This window comes from Vulpes vulpes, chromosome 15 (assembly GCF_048418805.1).
Source record: "Vulpes vulpes isolate BD-2025 chromosome 15, VulVul3, whole genome shotgun sequence".
Lineage (NCBI taxonomy): Eukaryota > Metazoa > Chordata > Mammalia > Carnivora > Canidae > Vulpes > Vulpes vulpes.
Window position 1 is genome coordinate 7874933 of NC_132794.1, and position 18489 is coordinate 7893421.

At 39.6% G+C, this 18489-nt stretch overlaps 2 non-coding genes across 2 annotated transcripts; both read left to right on the top strand.

Annotated features, from left to right (window-relative positions):
• Positions 1-13200: 13200 nt before the first annotated feature.
• On the top strand, positions 13201-13308 carry LOC112911385 (U6 spliceosomal RNA). Its single transcript, XR_003233367.1, has one exon. It is a non-coding gene; the product is annotated as a U6 spliceosomal RNA (small nuclear RNA).
• Positions 13309-16308: 3000 nt separating this feature from the next.
• On the top strand, positions 16309-16498 carry LOC112911382 (U2 spliceosomal RNA). Its single transcript, XR_003233364.2, has one exon. It is a non-coding gene; the product is annotated as a U2 spliceosomal RNA (small nuclear RNA).
• Positions 16499-18489: the final 1991 nt, after the last annotated feature.

Sequence of the window (18489 nt, forward strand, 5' to 3'; positions counted from 1 at the left end):
GATATATCTCTATATACCTACATATAATGCTATATATATATGAATATATATATAATGAAGTATTACTCAGCTATCAAAAAGAATGAAATCTTGCCATTTACAATGATGTAGACAGAACTAGAAGGTATTGGAGCACCTGAGTGGCTCAGTGGTTGAGTGTCTGCCTTTGGCTCAGGTTGTGATCCCAGGGTCCTGGGATGGAGTTCCATGTTGGGCTCCCCACAGGGGGCCTGCTTCTCCCTCTGCCTATGTCTCTGTTCTCTCTCTGTGACTCTCATGAATAAATAAATAAAATCTTAAAAAAAAAATAACCAGAGGGAATTATGCTAAGTGAAATAAATCAATCAGAGAAAGACAAATACCATATGATTTCACTCATATGTAGAATTTAAAAAACAAAACAGATGAACATGGAAGAAGGGAAGGAAAAATAAGATAAAAACAGAAAAGGAGGCAAACCATAAAAGACCCTTAATTATAGGAAACAACCTGAGGGTTGCTGGAGGGGAGGTGGGTGAAGCGATGGTGTAATTAGGTGATGAGCATTAAGGAGGGCAGTTGGAGTAATGAGCATTTTGTGTTATATGCAACTGATGAATCACTAAATTCTATCTCTGAAACTAATAATAAAGTATATGTTAATTAAATTGAATTTAAATAAAAAATGCTAAAAATAAAAACCAAAAAAAGAAGACTGTTGTATTATCCCACTTATACCATGTATCTAGAGTAGTCAAATTTATAGAACTAAAATAATGGTTGGCAGGGACTGTTGGGAAGGGGAATGGAGAATTGTTGTTTCATGGATATAGAGCTTTAGTTTTGCAAGATGAAAAATTTCTAGATAGTTTGTACAACAACGTGAATGTACTTAACATTTCTAGATTATATACTTAGAAATGGTTAAGATGGGGGGCACCGGGGTGACTCAGTTAAGTGTCTGACTCTTGATCTCAACTCAGGTCTTGACCTGACGGTTGTGAGTTCAAGCCCCACATCAGGATTCATGCTGGGCATGGAGCCTACTTAAAAAAAAAAAGTGGTTAAGATGGTAAATTTTGTTATGTGTATTTTCCCACAATTTAAAAATTTTTTAAAGAGAAAATTCTCAGACTGGTGAAACCTAAAAATCCATCAATAACATTCTATGCCACAAAAAAAAAAAAAAAAAAAAAAAAGGAAATTGAAACAACAGTGAGATACTGCTACATGTTTACTGGAATAGTGGAACCCCAGAACACTGACAACGCCAAATGCCAGTAGGGACATGGAGCATCAGGAATGCTCATTCACTGCCGGTGGGATTACAAAATGGTACAGCCACTTCGGAAGACACTTTGGCAGTTTCTCGAAAAACTAAACATACTCTTACCATACAATCCAAAACAATTGTGTTCCATGGTATCTACCCAAATTGAAAACATGTCCACAAAAAAATCTGTTCATATTTGCCAAAACTTGGAAGCAACCAAGATGTCCTCCAGGAGGCACCTGAATAAACTGAGGCACATTTCAACAATGGGATATTATTCAATGCTAAAAGAAGAGCTATTAACCATGAAGAGACATAGAGGAACCCCAAATGCATATTATTACTAAGTGAAAAAAAAAGCCAATCTAAAAAGGCTATTTATGATATGATCCAAATATATGGCACTCTGGAAAAGGCAAAACCATGGAGATAGTTAAAAAATCAGAGTGAGTGTGCCAGCAAACAAAGCAGAAATGAAGTCACCATTGAAGACCACCCCTGGAAGTCACACAGTAAAATTCTTCCATGCTCTATTGGTCAAAGCCATCCTAGACCCACTGGATTCAAAGGGAAGGATAGACCTTACCTCTCAATGGCAGTATTAGCCAGGTCATATTATAGAATATTCTGTGAGAAGGAAGATATTTTTGGAGCTATCTTTGGAAAATATAATACGTGACATAAATTAGAAATCCATAGTAGTAGAGACGATTTGAACAATGCAATTAAAATGATATAATTAACTGATGGAGATCGCTATTTATATGACTGTAAATATAAAATATCCACCTTCTGAAGTATTCATGTTATCTTTACCAAGTGATAATATGCTGAGCCATAAAACAAATCTCAACAAACTTCAAAGGATAATAATGATAATAGTTTTTAAAAGATTTTATTTATTTGTTCATGAGAGACACAGAGAGAGAGGCAGAGACACAGGTAGAGGAAGAAGCAGGCAACCTCAGGGAGCCCAGTGCGGGACTTGATCCCAGGACCCTGGAGTCAAGCCCTGAGCTGAAGGCAGATGCTCAACCACTGAACTACCTAGGCATCCTTGGAAAACACTTTTAAAGATTTTATATACATATGAATGTATGTATTTATTTATGAGATAGAGAGGGCACGAGAGAGAGCATGGAGTCAGGGAGAAGGTGAGGGAAGGACAGGGCAGGAGGGAGAGGAAGAGGGAAAGAATTCCAAGCAGACTCCTTGCCGAGCACAGAGCCTGATATGAGGGGCTGGATCTCATGACCCTGAGATCATGACCTGAGACCAAACCAGGAGTCGGATGCTTAACTGACTGAGCACCCAGGCACCCAGGAAGACACTTTTAATGTCTCAAAAGAAACCGTCAGTATAGAATTCTACATCTGGCCAAAATATCCAACAAAAAAGAAAGTGAAGTAAAACTTTCAGACAATTAAAACCTGACCAAACTTGTCACCAGTGCACCTGCACGAAACTACTAAAAAAAGAAAGCACTTCAGACTAAAGAGAAAATGATACCAGATGGAAATTGGGATCCACGGAAAGGAATAAAAAGCCCCAGAAATGGTAAATACGTGAGTATGAATCAAATATTTTCCTCTACATTTAAATTTTCATTACAAGGTAACTGCCTAGAGCAGTGATTCCCAACTTTTGCATCACCACCCTCCAATATTACCTTTTCAGGCATTTTGATCTGATCACCCCCATGACACTAATAATAACATGTTGTGGAGTTAACAATATGTGCAGGGGGCACATGGGTGGCTCAGGGGCTGAGCATCTGCCTTCGGCTCAGGTTGTGATCCCAGAGTCCTGGGATCGAGTTCCGCATTGGGCTCCCCACAGGGAGCCCACTTCTCCCTCTGCCTGTGCCCCTGCTTCATTCTCTGTGTCTCTCATGAATAAATAAATAACATCTTTTTTTAAAAAAATACATGCAGAAGTAAGATAAAGAACACTAAGAGCACCGGATGGGAAGAGGAAATGAAAGCTTATTTCTATAAGATTCTTACATTGTAGGTGAAGTGACATAGTATCAGTTGAAGATGGACTATGACAAGTTCAAGATAAAAGTAGCAACCTTCGGGGGTGCCTGACTGGCTCAGTTGGTAGAGTGTGTGACTCTTGATTTTCGGATTGTTTGAGCCACACATTGGGTATAGGAATTACTTACAAATAAATAAATAAACTTAAAAAAAAAGAAAAGAAAAAAATGACCTTCAATAATCCACTAAAAAGAATGTATACAGGGCAGCCTGGGTGGCTCAGCGGTTTAGTGCCGCCCTCAGCCCAAGGCCTGATCCTAGAGACCTGGGATCGAGTCCCACGTCAGGCTCCCTGTATGGAGCCTGCTTCTGCCTGTGTCTCTGCCTCTCTCTCTCTCTCTTTCTCTCTCTGTGTCTGTCATGAATAAATAAATAAAATCTTAAAAAAAAAATATTGCTTAAAGAAAAAAGAATGTATACATTATCCAGAAATACATAGAAAGGATAATGATAATACGTCATTGCTAGATTTTATCACACACAAATATTTTATCACAGTACATTCATGAGGCATAGAAGTAAAAATAGCCCTGAATTATATCTGGTGGTACTTTAAAATTTTTCATCTGCATGGACACACGATATAGGTCCACATGTGGGTGTTGTTTTTTGTGGGTTTTTTTGACTCTTCATTGGAATTACATATAAGCAACAGATAAGAAATATCTTACACTATTATAAGGACTCCTCCTATATAATCATGAAATAATATTCTAATAGTATTTCCCAAACTGCTCTACTTTATAGGCCAGTAAAATACACTGACCAAACATCGTATTGATTGGTATTTGGTTATTAATTTTTACCTTACCAAATATGATTTTTTTTTTTTTAGTAGGCTCCACACCCAGCACAGAGCCCAGCGTGAGGCCTGAACTCATAACCCTGACATCAAGACCTGAGCTGAGATCAGGAGTCAGATGCTTAACCAATTGAGTCACCCAGGCACCCTAGGGGTGACATTTTAAAAATAATAAGAATCACGAACTTCTCCAGCATCTCATTTTTAGAAAGTTATCTTTAAGATTTAAACCGCTCAGCGGTTTAGTGCCTGCCTTGGCCCAGGGCGCGATCCTGGAGTGCCAGGATCGAATCCCACATCAGGCTCCCTCCATGGAGCCAGCTTCTCCCTCTGCCTGTGTCTCTGCTTCTCTCTCTCTCTCTTTCTCTTTCTCTGTCTCTGTCTTTGTCTCTCATGAATAAATAAATAAAATCTTTAAAGAATTCCATTTTATATCTATATGCCAGATTTTCCCTCTCCATTCATCTATTGATGGACATTCGAGCTCTTCCATAATTTGGCCGTTGTAAATGATACTGCACTAAACATAGCAGTACATGAATCCCTTTGAATTAGTATTTTTGTCTTTTTGGGGGTAAATACCCAATAGTGCAATTGCTGGATTGTAGGGTAGTTCTTTTTTCAATTTTTTTGAGGAAACTCCATACTGTTTTCCATAGTAGCTGCAGCAGTTTGCATTTTTCCCAAAACTGTATGACGGTTCCTTTTTCTCCACATCCTCACCAGCCCTTGTTGTTTCTTGTGTTTTTTATTTTAGTGATTCTAAAGGTATGAGGTGGTATCTCATGGTAGTTTTGATTTGCCTTCCCCGATGTTGAGTGTCTTTTCATGTGTTTGTTGTCCATCTGGATGTCTTCTTTGGAGAAATGTCTCTTCATGTCTTCTGCCCACTTTTAAACTGGATTCTTTGGCGGGGGGGTTGGTGTTGAGTTGTGTAAGTTCTTTGTATATTTTGGCTACTAACCCTTTACCAGTCATGTCATTTGCAAATATGTTCTCCCATTCAGCAGGTTGTCTTTTAGTTTTGTTGATTGTTTCCTTCTCTGTGCAGAAGCTTTTTATTTTGATGAAATCTCAATAGTTTATTTTTGCTTTTATTTCCCTTGTCTCACGAGACACATTTAGAAAAATGTTGCTATGGACAAAGTCAGAGACATAACTGCCTGTGTTCTCCTCTAGGATTTGTATGGTTTCAGATCTTACCTTTAGGTCTTTTTTTTTAACCTTTAGGTCTTTAACCCATTTTGAGTTTATTTTTGTGTGTGGTGAAAAAAGGCATTTTTAACTTTAAAAAAATGTGTGTACAATTAAAGGGCATCCTTTTAATTGTCCTTTATGACAATTTCACTTCGGTGCACTGATTTTTCTCATTTTTTTGCTAATGGAGGAAAACTTTGGCAGAGACTAATAGTGGTTCACACCACTGCATTTGTTTCCTCTGCTTTTGACACTTCTCTTCCTACCAATAAGCTGGTTTATTAGCCAGAGGTGGCGCAAGTGCCCATTGAAATAGTCTGCTCCCATCCCACCAAACACCCACCGTCTTTGTAGATTGTCTGGTTGGTCTCCTCCTGCCTCTGAGCTTCACCTTTTCCTAGAGACCCACCTCACATTTGTTTTTCTATCTTTCACAATCTTTTCAAAAAGAGATGCATTTTAGAGAGTCTCTGCCCTAGTAAGCTATGATACTGTGTGTTCACCTGTCTGTCTCTCCGATCTTACAGCAGCAGTTTGGCCTGTTATCCTCATTTCTTACGGATCCAAGAAGAGCTGTTGATTTTTTTTTTTTTAGTCTGTTCAGCTTTTTTACTTATTAAGATGGAGTGGTGACTTCCAAACTTCTTACAAGCGGAACTGGGCACTGTTAAGTCCCATTCTTACATTTCTAATATTAGTAATGTGTATCTTTTATCTTTTTTTTTTTAATTTTTATTTATTTATGATAGTCACGCAGAGAGAGAGAGAGGCAGAGACATAGGCAGAGAGAGAAGCAGGCTCCATGCACCGGGAGCCCGATGTGGGATTCGATCCCGGGTCTCCAGGATTGTGCCCTGGGCCAAAGGCAGGCGCTAAACCGCTGCGCCACCCAGGGATCCCTATCTTTTCTCTTTTTTTCTTGGTTGGCTTGGCAAGAGGTTGATCAATTTTATTAATCTTTTCAAAGAATCAGCTTTTGGTACTGTTGATTCTAATGTTTACTTTTTTCAATTATATTGTATTCCGGTCTATTTTTTAATATTTCTCTTCTGCTTCCTTTAAGGTGGAAGCTTAGATTATTGATTTTAGATTTTTCTCTTTTTTAAAAAAGATTTTATTATTGATTCGAGAGAGAGAGTGTATGTGAGTGGGGGGTGGGAGAGGACAGAGGGAGAAGGAGAAACAGACAGACTCCCCCACTGAGCAGGGAGCCTGATTCAGAGCTTGATCCCAGGACCCCCACGATCACGACCTGAGCCAAAGGCAGATACTTAACTGACTGAGCCACCCAGGCGCACATAGATTTTTTTTTTATTTCTAGTATATATAATTCATACTATAAATTTCCTTGCAGTCCTCAAATTTTGGTAAGTTGCATTTTCATTTTTATTTAGTTTAAAATAGCTTAAATTTTCTCTTGGGACTTCCTCTTTAACTAATGTGTTATTTAGAAATGTGTTGTTTAATGCCCAAATATTTAAGTTACCTTTCTTTTTTGGGGGGGGGGTATTTATTTATTCATGAGAGACACAGACTGAGAGAGAGAGGCAGAGACACAGGCAGAGGGAGAAGCAGGCTCCATGCAGGGAGCCTGATGTGGGGCTCGATCCTGGGACCCCAGGATCACGCCCTGGGTCAAAGGCAGGCACTAAATCGCTGAGCCACCCAGGGATCCCAAGTTACCTTTCTTTTATTGATTTCTGCTTTAACTTCATTGTGGCCTAAGAGAACGCTTTGTATGATTTCTATTCTTTTAAATGGGCTGAGATCTGTTTTATGGCCCAGAACATAGTCTGTCTTAGTGAAAGTTCCATGTGAGCTTGAGAAGAATGTGTATTCTGCTATTGTTAGACGGAGCAGTTTATAGTGGGTTTAAAAATAAACCCAGGGCATCCCTGGGTGGCGCAACGGTTTAGCTCCTGCCTTTGGCCCAGGGCGCGATCCTGGAGACCCGGGATCGAATCCCACGTCAGGCTCCCGGTGCATGGAGCCTGCTTCTCCCTCTGCCTATGTCTCTGCCTCTCTCTCTCTCTCTCTCTCTCTCTCTCTCTCTCTCTCTCTCACTGTGTGCCTATCATAAATAAATTAAAAAAATAAAAAAATAAAAATAAACCCAAACATGTATGGTCAGTTGTAATAAGAGTGCAAAGATAATTTAATGAGGAAAGAATAGTGTTTTCAACAAATGGTGCAGGGACTCTAGACAGCTACATATAAAAAATTACTTTAGAGCCCTGACTTGAACCATACATAAAAATTAACCCAAAATGGATCAAAGACCTGAATGCACAAGCTAAATTATAAAACATCTAGAAGAAAACACAGGAGTAACTATTCAAGATCTTGGGTTTGGTAATGAATTCTTAGATATGATACCAAAAGCACAAGCAACAAAAGAAAAAACAGAGAAATTGGACTTCATCAAAATAAAAAGCTTTGGTGCTTCTAAGAACATCATTAAGAAATTCACAAGACAATCCAGAATGGGAAACATCCTTGCAAATCATACATCCAAAAGGGACATATACATAGAATATGTGAAGAACTCTTACAACTTAATAATAAGATAAATAATCCAATTTTTAGAATGGGAAAAGGACAGGGATCCTTGGGTAGCTCAGCGGTTTAGCACCGCCTTTGGCCCAGGGCGTGATCTTGGAGTCCTGGGATCGAGTCCCACATCGGGCTCCCTGCATGGAGCCTGCTTCTCCCTCTGCCTTTATCTCTGCCTCTCTCTCTTTGTGTCTCTCATGAATAAATAAATAAAATCTTTTCAAAAAATGGGGAAAGGGGATCCCTGGGTGGCGCAGTGGTTTGGCGCTTGCCTTTGGCCCAGGGCGCAATCCTGGAGATCCGGGATCGAATCCCACATCAGGCTCCCGGTGCATGGAGCCTGCTTCTCCCTCTGCCTATGTCTCTGCCTCTCTCACTCTCTCTCTGTGACTATCATAAATAAATAAAAATTAAAAAAAAATTTTAAAAATGGGGAAAGGACTTAAATAGACATTTCTCTAAAGAAGATGTGCAAATGACCTGTAAGCACACAAAAAGAGGCATGACATCACTAGTCATTAGGGAAATGCATTCCAAAACCACAATGAGATACCACTACACATCATTAAGATGGTTATAATAAAAAAGGCAGGTAATAACAAGTGTTAGCAAGGATGTGAAGAAACTGGAACCCTCATAATTTACTCACAGGGAATGTAAAATGCTGCGGTTGGTTTGGAAAACAGTCTGGTAATTCTTCAAAAAGTTCAATATAGAATTACCATATGACCTAGTAATTTCCTTCCTAGGTTTACACCCACCAGAAATTAAAACAATATGTCCACACAGAAATTTGTACACGAATGTTCACAAAAGCATTATTCATAATAGCTGAAAGGTGAAAACAATCTAAATGTCCATCAATTGTTGGGTGAAAATAGAAAAGTGGTATATCCATACAGTGGAATTATTACTCAGCCATAAAAAGGAATAAAGTACTGATACAAGCTACAGCATGGATGAATCTTGAAAACATGATAAGTAAAAAAGAGAAAAATATCGTATGATTCCATTTATATGAAATGGTCAGAATAGGCAAACACATAGAGACAGAAAACAGATTTGTGGTTGCCAGGAGCTGGAAGGAGAAGAGATTGGGGACTGACTGCTAATGGGTACAGAGTTTCTCTTTGGGGATGATGAAAATGTTCTGGAATTAGATCATTGCAATGGTTGCACAACTTTGTGGACATACACTGAACTTTATTTTATTTTGTTCTGTGTTTTTACTTTAAAAGGATGAATTTTATGGTATGTGTTAAAAATAAAATTTTTAGCTAGAAAATATACTGCTGGTAATTCTGTGTGCCTTATGGTGATCCTCACATGTATGGGACAGGAGTATGGAAAAGCAGGTGGTTTCTCTGAACTGTTTCTATGAGTCAGATTGTGCTTCAACAATCACATTCTGACAAGTGTCTCTTAAAATGTTTTAGGAAGTTGGGAAGAAGGGATGAAAAAGAGCCACAAGGAGGGACACCTAATTTGCTTAGTGGTTGAGTGTCTGCCTTTGGCTCAGGTCGTGATCCTGGGGTCCTGGGATCGAGTCCTGCATCGGGCTCCTTGTGAGGAGCCTGCTTCTCTCCTGTCTATGTCTCTGCCTCTGTGTGTGTGTGTCTCTCATGAATGAATAAATAAAATCTTAAAAAAAGAGAGCACAAGGAAATTTTGGGGAGTGTTGCATATGTTCATTATATTGATCATGTAATGGTTTCAATAGATATGTTCTCATACTAAAACAAATGCAATTTTATACTTTAAATATTTACAGTTTCATGTCTACCATTATATTTTTAATGCTGTGAGGGGGAAAAATAATGCAGTGAGGGAAAAGAAAGTTTAGAGGAGACCCTAAACAACCAAGTTCAACAAAATTACTCAGCTCGTTGATCTTACAGTCTTCGACACTGGTCACTCCAACTGGTATGATGATGTCTTAGTTCCAGCTGCTGTAACAAATTACCATCGGCTGAGTTCTTAAACAACAAAAAATTTACTTCTCTCTGTTCTGGAAGCCAAAAGTCCAAGATCAAGGCACTGGCATATCCAGTGTCTGGTGTGGACCATCTTCTTGCCAGGCCCTCTCATGGTAGAGAGGGAAAGCCCTCATATGTCTTTTCTTTTGAGGGCACTAATCCCATTCATAAGGCCTTCACCCTTATTACCTAATTACCTGTCAAAGGCTCCAAATACCATTACATAGGGGACTAGGCTTCAACATACGAATTCTGAGGATATATTCAGTCCATAGCAATGGACACGGAGTAAGAGAGCTGCTTGCACATATGGAGGCTACATGAGGGTTTGACAGCATATAATCCCACTTCTGAGGCCAGTCTGGCTATTGCCACCTCTAAATGTCCAACTGCCAGCAATAGAGGCCAATTCCTTCTTGAGAGCAGCCAATCTTTTAGGGCAAGCTGTCTACGCTGGGCCCTGTCCACCTGAATGACTCATCCTCACAGCACAGATTTTATCCTGGACATGATGGGTTCACATTTTCTGCTGACAGGCCCCAGCCTGCACCACTATCTGGGGATACAGTGGCTCCAACCAGGAACCCACTTACAGCAAAGGAGGTACAGTGTGGATTCATGAACACGGAGTCCAATGACATAATCATGAACCACACCATCCACAAGCAGTGGTCTGATAAAAATTGCGATGGTTTGTTGAAGGCACGACTGATTACCAGCTCAGAGGCAACCTCCTGTGAGACTGTTGAAAATGTAGCAACTCTCCTACACGGTATCTAGAAGGAATGTCAGTCACTTTACAGAGCAACTTGTAGGAAGAAATAGTAAAGCATACAATCCAGTCATTCTGCTGATGTGTGTACATCCCAGGAAAGTTTTAGATTAGGTACAGAATGAGACATGTACAAAAATATTTTTGCAACATTATTTTTAATAATAATATATTGTAAACAACTTAAAAGACCCATTACAGGAGAATGGATAATAAAGCAGGGAATATCCAGACAGTGGGATACCATAGCAGTTAAGTTGAATGAACTAGAGCATTATACCAGTATGGATAAATCTTAAAAACATAGTATTAGAGAAGAAGATAAGTTGTAGGATATGATAATAACATTTGCTTTAAACTCATGAACATGAAAAACTTAATGTTATATATAGTAATATATTTTTATATGCAGTATTGTTGTATGTGGATCCATACACTCATGGTAACTATATAAAAACATGTATGGGGACGATAATCACCAAATCCAGAATAGTCCTTGTCTCTGGGGTGGAGGCTGATAGATTAAACCAGGGAGGGGTACACAGGAGCCTTAAATTCTAGCTACAATATTTTAATTTAAAAAATAATCTAGGGACACTTGGGTTGCTGAGTGGTTGGCTCAGAGCATGATCCCGGGGTCCTGGGACGGAGTCCCACATCATGCTCCCTGTGGGGAGCCTGCTTCTCCCTCTGTCTATGTCTCTGCTTCTCTCTGTGTCTCTCAGGAAGAAATAAAGAAAATTAAAAAAAAAATTTAAAGCAGATGTGGTCGAATGTTAGAATTTTTCAAAGCATGCAGTGACTACATGGGTGTTTGTTATCACTAAAATTTCTATGTCATTATTTGTTAATAAAGCAATGTTTTCCAAACTGCACATCACTTTGCATAAGTGGTTTGTGAAGTCAGCCGTGTGGCTTATAACAAAATCTTTAAAAAGAGAGAGAGAGAGTGAGTAATAGAAAAGTATCAGAATATTTAGGTAAAAAGTTAAATAGTGTCTTGTATAATTTTCACTTCAGTGTTTACTGTATATTTATAAACTATATTTCCTTGTAAGAGTTCTAGACCAAAATATTCAAAAACCACTTATTTAGTATCTGAAGTTATTGTCTAAACATACTAAATAGGTGACAAAATTTTTCTTATGTCTGACCTTAAGCAATTTTACTGTGTTAAACACTTAAATTATGTAGAACTATATTAAACTTTGTTTCATAGCCAGTCACATCTACAGATATACAACCCATTGAAGAAATTTGGGTTTGAAAAGCCTTCCTATTTTTCTTTAAAATATTTACATTTCTTTATTAAATATTAAGATAAAATTTACATATTTAATATAGTCAAATATTTTACATATTTAAATTCCTTTGTTTTTTTCTTTTCCTTTTTTTTTCTTTTTTTTCATATTTAAGTTCCTTTGAAACATTACTTTAAGATCTGAAATTTGCAATTTAACTAAGGTTTAGTTTGGGTTGGGGATGACAAGTTGATGGGGGGACTGATCTAGGTTTTACTTCTTATTTATATTGCATTGTCTATAAGAAAATATGGCTCCATGGAAAAATGATGCCAAAAATTGATTGGTTTATTGACTCAGCTATATTCTTTGCTTTATTATTTTTTTTTTGTGGTGTAAGTATTTCATATTAACAAAAAGATTTTTAAATCCCATCCTTGTAATTCTAAAGCTTTCATTTCGTTGAATTCATGAACACCTGAAGATGAAATGAAAGGGGTCATTAGGTTCTCGAATGGAGAAGTTGTTTTGTTTTTAATCTTGATGCATTCTGATGAAAAAGATGTCCTTGCAATGACCTCTTGTTTCCATGAGGTAGAGGGTGGGTCTTTAGCCTTTGGAACCAACGGAGCCACAATTTAGACAGGAGCGTGCATTGTTTTGAGCACACATGTGTTATAAGAGCAAAAGCCTACCATGAAAAGACCCATTGGGAGTGGAGTTTTTCAAAAGTCCAATCAGAGCAAGCACCACCCTTGATCTGAGAAGTTGTGCTGTGGATGGAAAAAAGAAAGCGGGGCTGATGGAGCAAAGGGACACCACCAACGGTAAAGGAGGGAACACTCACATGCTGAAAGGGAAATTGGGGACTTCTGGTTTCAGACATGGGCCCCCAAATGTGTCCACAGTGAGAGAGCAACCATAAAATCAGGAGAGCAATGGGTCATGCAAGGAGCAGATGGTACCCTTGGGTCCTCTGCCAGAGAAAATACTTTGGCCTCCTTGAAAACAGGTTGGTTTGAGGGTGAAATGGACAACCATGCTTAAAAGGAAAACTAAATATTTCTCCTCACATCCACACCCCCCCAAAAGACACTCTTAACCGTAATGAATATATAAAGAATCATCAGCCGCTCTTGAATACTCAACAAGCAGCCTCCCTCTTCCTCCCTCCTACTCGCTCCTCTAAATAAGAAGGTATGCACAGATACAGTAGGCTTTTTGGAGACGTTGGAGAATTCTCAAGATGCTTTATTTTCTCGCACACATGCTTTCAACCTATTTGGAAAATGTTCTACTTTGAGCAAAGTTTCATACTCTTAAATTCACCAAATAATTTTTAATAAAATAAAAACTACTAAGTATATTGTGCTCGCTTTGGCAGCACAGAGACTAAAATTGGAAAGCTACAGAGAAGATGAGCATGGCCTCGGTGCAAGGAAAACATGCAAAACTACTGAGTATATAGTTAAATGTGGTTTGTTTAAACTTAAATCTATAGATCTTAGACTATTTTATTTTGGATGGCATCACCAGAGATGAGTCGAACACAAACTCCAAGATGCTGTTTTCATTCGAGGGAAGGGGGTCATACGCACCTGGCATGTCTTTATTCTCATACCAGCTACGTGCTGCCCGAGACCCACTCCTGCTATGGGTGACTGACTTTGGAGTCTTACTTTTAGATCGCTAATTTAAGAAGCTTCTTCTTACTTTTCAATGTTGATAGTTTCATGTTATTTCAGAGGTATTCCCCTGAAAAAATTTCCATCCTTATTTTTAGAGTTTCTTATTATGGAAAAATTTAATTATATGCAAAAGTAGACAGACTAGTATGATGAACTCGAGTCATCCAGATTCAACAATTATCAGCTCAAGGTCAATCTTGTTTTATCTATGCCCTCACTTACTCCCTGCCCTCCCGTATTATTTAGAAGCAAGTCCTGACATCATATAATTTCAAGCATAAGTATTTCAATATGTAACTCTAAAAGACAAATATTCAGATTCTATTTTATGTAATTTTGTAATTTTTATACCGAATGTGAGGCTCTAACTCACAACCCTAAGATCAAGAGTTGCATGCTCTTCTGACTGAGCCAGCCAAGTGCCCTGACAAGGATTTTTTATTTTATTTTATTTTACTTTTTTAAGATTTTATTTTTAGGAGTGCCTGGGTGGCTTAGACAGTTAAGCGCCTGCCTTCAGCTCAGGTCATGATCCCAGGGTCCTGGGATCAAGCCCCATGTTCGGCTCCCTACTCAGTGGGAAGCCTCCTTCTCCCTCTCCCTCTGCTCCTCCCCCTACTATGCTCTCTCTCTTTTTCAAATAAATAAATAAGTTCTTTAAAAAAAAAAGATTTTATTTTAAAGTGATCTCTACACCCAGCATGGGGCTCAAGCCTACAATCCTGAGATTAAGAGTTGTATGCTCTGCTGACTAAGCCAGCCAGGCACCCCAAGGTTGCTTTTTTTTTTTTTTAATTAAACAAATCCATAGTTCAATTTTGCGCCTAAAAATGAATAATAATTTTATAATTTCAAATACAGTCTAGTGAGGGCTCTGACGTCAGGTCAGAACTGGAATTAACAACCACAAAAGGACGCTTTATTTCAATGATATTGGAGAATCTGATGGACCAAAGTGCAGAAAGTCAGTGGGAGCTCCGAAGGGATCTGAACTGGGGAATGGGATGGAGTCACCCCAGGGGGACCCTCTCTATCATACAGCTCTCCTCTCCCTCACCTATATTCATTCCCCATGTGTGGGAAAAAGCTATGCTAACGCCCCTGAATTTCCTTGACTTCTCTGTATAAGAAACCAGCCAACACTGGGATGGGAGTATCTTAGAATTGCAAGTTGCCTGGAAAAGGGGCTCTGATTCGGCCAGTTGGGATCAAGTGTCCTCTCTTGGTCCAATCAGCAGGGACTGAGGGGCTGGGTCACATGTCACAGACACGGCTGTCAAAAGTTTACCCACGTGGTCTGGTGGCCAGGTAAAATCTTCCAGAGAAAGCCAAGGGCCATTGCTCAGGGACTGGGTTGTTGCCAAGGAAGGCTGAGAGCAGAAGCATTCCTGGAACTGAGGAACCAGGGGTGGATCACTGTGGGTAGGTCTCCCGGGCAGGACGGCGTTCCTCTCTCCCCAGGCCACAGTGGACAGGTGTCCTCACTAGGGTAGGGCTTCTCTTTTGGGCCGGGTTGTCAAGTTCAACCAACTCTGTGCTTCTCTCCCTGAGGGTTTTAGAACAGACTCCCCTGCAAGTTTTTCTCCTGTGATCCCAAAGTGAGGACCCCCCTAGAGGCCAGTGAGCGAGCTAGGGTTAGTCGCTGCTTCTAGCTGGGTCTTGTCCCATGGCAGGTAGGGGCTGGGAGGTTGCCAGAAAAAAACCCTTAAAACTAGGTCCCCCATGCATCACAGGACCTGAAAGCCAGACTGAAAGATGGGTAAAGACGAAGGCACAGTATGAGATGTGGACAGGAGACGAAGTTTGGAAAGAATCAAACACTAGCTTCAGCTGAAGTGCGTAAGGCAAGACCCGACTAGGTGTGTTCATCTTTATCCTCTTCACTGGACTCTCTTTATTCCTTGTTCTTTCTTTTCCTCTCTCCTTCTTGCTTTCTTCCTCCCTCTCTCCTTTCATTCCTTTTTTCTTCCACTTTCTTGCTCGCTTTCCTTCCCTCTCTCTCCTTTATTCCATGTTCCTCCATTTGTGCTTTGAGGAGCATCAGCAGAAATCACCTCGGAGGCTCCGTAAAGATGCAGGCTCTGGGCCTTGTTCCCAGACCTTCAGTTTGGCAGCCCCGGGGCCTGGCCTGGGAATCAGCCTTTTTTTTAACAAGTCAGGAGATTTTTATACACACCCAAGTTTGAGCACCACTTGCTGTGAACAGAAACATTAGTCAAGTTGACCCCAGAATGTTCCATTCATTCTTGTGCCTTTAAACAGGATGAGTTTTCCTAATATAATTTCCCTACATTTCTGTGGTGATGGAGATGTGTGTAGCCAGCATACCACAGTTGTTAGGGGAGGCATTTAAGTCTACACCCTAAATACCTCTTCTCCTGCTCCAGGAGCTGCCCTAACAGCTGCCTGGTTCAAGAAAAGCTCACGCAGCTCTCCTGGGCTCCCAGTCATAGGGAAGTGGTTTGTTAGCTTCCCTCGATATAATAACGTATTAACACTCTTGAACATGGCATTGGTACCGTGAGTTGGCTAACAAAATCATAATTATGTTTGTACAGCAATTGTAAATTCTAATTTTTGAAATGTCACCCAATCCTGGTTTGATATAACTGTAGCTAGATTCATATGTCAAAGTGCCCTGACTGGGGAGAGAGTCTTCCCTGTAGAAAGCGTAGTAGCTACCATGAAATTACAGGTGAGGCCACCTGGTTGTATAAAGTCGTGTTGGGCTGGTTTTGAAAGAACCATTTCTTTTCATTTCTTATTCTTTTTCTTTTTTAAGAAACAGCTTTATTCTTGGCCTTTGGCTAAGATCAAGCATAGTATCTGTTCTTATCAGTTTAATATCTGATATGCGCTCTATCCGATGACAATATATTAAATGGATTTTTGGAGCAGGGAGATGGAATAGGAGCTTGCTCTGTCCATCCTGTACATTAAACTGATCTTACAGTTCCTCCAGTAACTGTGTGCCCCCTTGGGGGCTTCAAACTTGTGGTGGCTGGACCAGTCAGTAGGGCATGGGATTCTTTCTTTCGAGGTCTTGAGTTCAAGCCCCATGTTGGGCATGGAGTCTTCTTAAAAAAATAATAATAGGGTGGTTCAGTTGGTTAAGCATCTGACTCTTGGTTTTGGCTCAGATCATGATCTTAGGGTCGTGAGATTGAATTCCCCGTCGGGCTCCATGCACAGTGCGGAGTCTGCTTGAATTTCTCTCTCCCTCTCTCTCTGCCCCTCTTGCTCGTGCTCTCTTTGTCTGAAATAAATAAATCTTTTAAAAGAATAATATAATAAATTTAAAAGATACATTAAAAACAGATTTACTGAGAAATAATTTACATACCTTAGGGGTGCCTGGCTGACTCAGTTGGTAGTGCGTGAGACTCTTGATCTCATGGTCGTCGTCATAAATTTGAGTCTCACACTGGGCATAGAGTTTACTTGAAAAAGCTTTACATACTATAAACTCACCCACTGCAAGGACACAGTAGATGTGTTTTAGCAAATCTCTGTATTTACATATGCGTTATGAATGAATCCAGTCTTTCAACACTTTCATCCATCCAAAAGGCTCCCCTTGCCCCTTGGCAGTCACTCCCTGTTCCCACCTGCAGCCCCAGGCAACTACTGATCTACTTTGTCTCCACAGTTTTGCCTTTTCTAGAAATTTTCTATAAATAGAATCGTAAACTATATATAGTCTTGTGTCTGACTACTTTCACAGAGCAAAATGCTTCTGAGGTTCATCCCAGGCTGTTGTGTAGGTCAGTAGTTCATTCATTTTCATTGCCAAGTAGTATTCCCTGGGGCAGATCATTTTAAGGGTTTAATTTAAAATGTTTTCATAGTGATATCATTGGAACTTCTGTATGACTAGAAACTCCGAACCTAGACAATTTTTTGCTGTCTCTGTGCTGTCAGGGGAGAGGAAACCTCCGGGTCATTTCAACCGTGTCAGCTGGCAGAGAACATGAGAGGATAGTTTTGGAAAGTTGCTTCAACACTCAACTTGTGTTCTCAGATTTCACCTGGTGACACCTAGTTTTCAGTGAAAAAGCATTGCATGTCTTTTACAGGACGTAATTGTTGAATGCAGGTTTTTTTTCTGAAACTTGCTAATATTGATCAGGTAAGATTTATAACATGCCTTATTATAATAAGCTTAATTATTATGAGCTTAATTACAATTTTATGTGTATTTTACTATATAGGAAGATCCATGTATAACTACATGATCTACTGCAAGCATACCAGTCTGGGGCACACTTGTTTTCTAATCACCTTAATTCTTGGGTTCACAGGGATGGGCTGCAGCTCCTAAATGAGATAAAAATGTGATATTCTGTGAATGTGCTCCACGCATCTATTTTGGAGTGCATAGCCTCTGGTTCAAATATCTTTGTGTGTATATTGTTTTGGAAATACTTTCTCAGCTTTGGAGGCATTCTCCAAACACTTTCTGACATAGCCCACATTCCGGGGTATTTGCTCTCCCCCCACGATCCATTTCCGGCTGCACAGCTGAGTGGCCCAAAGAGGAAAGAGTATGTAGTGGTTTGGAGAATTTAGTACAGTGGGTCCTGAAGGTCTTTATTTTTAACAGTATGATTAAACAATATTTCTGACAGCACAGGAAATTAGACACATGTTTATGAAGTGCTTCTTTTGAAAAAGGCACAGTGCCAGGGTATAAAGTAATGATGTACATACTTCATTCATTAAAAAGAAATATTAGCACAACTATGGGCTGGGTGCAGTGGGAGATATGAAGTTGAGTAATTCTCATCTTGAAGCAATGTGCCTCATCACAGGAGGAAATACGACTTTGGTGTTACTCTTCAGGTGATCTGTGTTTGCTGATGGGCTTTGGAAATCTATGTTCTTTCTCTGGTTTGTTCTGGCAGAAAAATGGTTTCTGAATTATTCTGGAGACAATCAGAATAATTGGGCATCACCCAAAGACAAGTTT